The sequence below is a fragment of the Oncorhynchus kisutch genome, linkage group LG14, assembly GCF_002021735.2.
Source record: "Oncorhynchus kisutch isolate 150728-3 linkage group LG14, Okis_V2, whole genome shotgun sequence".
Lineage (NCBI taxonomy): Eukaryota > Metazoa > Chordata > Actinopteri > Salmoniformes > Salmonidae > Oncorhynchus > Oncorhynchus kisutch.
Genome location: NC_034187.2, coordinates 15,000,609 through 15,002,922, shown reverse-complemented (window position 1 = coordinate 15,002,922; position 2,314 = coordinate 15,000,609).

Here is a 2,314-nt window from a genome sequence, read left to right as displayed (position 1 = left end):
TAATGACTAATCCATGTCTGACCATCTCTTTTCACCAAATGTGAACAGAATGACCGTTAATCTCTAATCTCCTCACATTAGTCTCTTGACCCAGAGCACTGTTCGCCCTAGTTTCCAGTTATAAAAGTTAGACACAGTCGGCGCCTTTTGGGACGGTTTCCGCAAATCATGTCACATAATTTGCAGTCCTGCACATCAGCCATAATTAGTTCACTATGAAGCTGTGGCCACCTGGCCTGGGTTCCGATCCACCGGGGGAGGAGAGCGGGAGAAAGAGGAGTGGATAAGCAAAAGGGGGAGACTACAGGAGGGAATGGGTGAAGCTAGGAGGGAAGAGGAGAGTGAGGGGGAGGGATGGGAGGAGAGAGGGGATGGGAAGAGGAGAGAGGAGGGATGGGAGGAGAGAGAGGGGATGGGAAGAGGAGAGAGGAGGGATGGGAGGAGAGGGGAGGGATGGGAGGAGATATGGGAGGAGAGAGAAGGGATGGGAGGAGAGATGGGGCACGAGACGTCAGCCCCTTGTACATGACCATGTCAGACACACGGCCAAACTGCAGACCGATGCTTCACAATCACATCAGCCTTAACAGCTGGATGACATAACAGATTCTTCTCCATTACAGGGCACGGAGAGGAGGAAGACGACCAGTTTTCATGTATTCTTGTGTTGAATATGGAAACTATGCAGGGCAAACTATTTAGGAAACCAAGTGTACTGTATGTGTGGGATGACAGTGGCATAGATGAACTTTTCCTCTAGTGCAGAGGTTCCCAAACATGTTATAGTCCTGTACCCCTTCAAACATTCAACCTCCAGCTGCGTACCCCCTCTAGCGCACTTTCAAATGTTATTTTTGGCCATCATTGTAAGCCTGCCACACACACACACACTATCAGATACATTTATTAAACATAACAATAAGTGTGTTTTTGTCACAACCCGGCTCGTGGGAAGTGACAAAGAGCTCTTATAGGACCAGGGCACAAATAATAATATAATAATCAACCATTTTGCTCTTTATTTAGCCATCTTATACATAAAACCTTATTTGTTCATCAAAGAATTGTGAATAACTCACCACAGGTTAATGAGAAGGGTGTGCTTGAAAGGATGCACATAACTCTGTGGTGTTGTATTGGAGAGAGTCTCAGTCTTAAATCATTTCCCACACACAGTCTGTGTCTGTATTTAGTTTCATGGTAGTGAGGGAAGAGAATCCACTCTCACATAGGTATGTGGTTGCAAAGAGCATCAGTGTTTCAACAGCATGATGTGCCACGGTAGTATACTCTGAGCGCAGCCCTATCCAGAAATCTGGCAGTGGCTCCTGATTCAATTTCATTTTCACAGAACCGCTAGTTGCAATTTCGATGAGGCTCTTGTTCAGATATCGATAACTAGACTGGAGGCAGGACATGAAAGGGATAACGAATCCAAGTGTTTGTGTCGTCTGTTTCGGGAAAGTACCTGTGTAATTGCTCACCCAGCTGCTTCGCTATATCACATTTGACATTGTCCGTAAGCTTGAGTTTATTTGCACACAAAAAAAAAATCATACAATGATGGAAAGACCTGTGTGTTATCCTTGTTAATGCAAACAGAAAATACTTATTTTCCACCATAATTAGAAAATAAATTCATAAAAAATCCTACAATGTGATTTTCTGGATTTTTTCCCCTCATTTTGTCTGTCATAGTTGAAGTGTACCTATGATGACAATTACAGGCCTCATCTTTTTAAGTGGGAACACTTTTTTGCCCCACTGTAATTCACTGGCTTGTATGTGAAGCAGTTGTTTCAAAACAACTCCTGACATGTCACTGATGTGTCATGAAACAGTGTTGTTGGATGAAGGCATTGTCTGTATCGTTGTTTGGGCTTCTTTCCCCCAGACATATCCACCGCAGCAGGAAGAATTAAGTCCTTCACAATAGTATGGGGCTTGCCTGTCCTAGCCACTCGGTAGCTCACCATATAGGTCACTTCTAGACCCTTCTTATTAATGGTATCTTTTGATTTTATATTTCTTATTACTCAAAAGTAATCTTTATTCTCACTCAAAAAACACCCGTAACTTATTTTTCAAAGTGTCATGTTTCGTTTCTAAATGTCTGCGCAAGAGTGAAGGTTTCCTGTGAGACAGTAACGGTTAATGTGATTGGATGTTAATTATTTGTCTAGGCTACCTGTATTTGACATTGTGTTGTTATTCCGCTGAACACTAGATTTGGCAGTGAAATGAGGCTACTCAGACGAGAGAGAAAAAAACTCACCCAAATGTATAGCCCCGTTGGAAAAAAATACATGTCCTG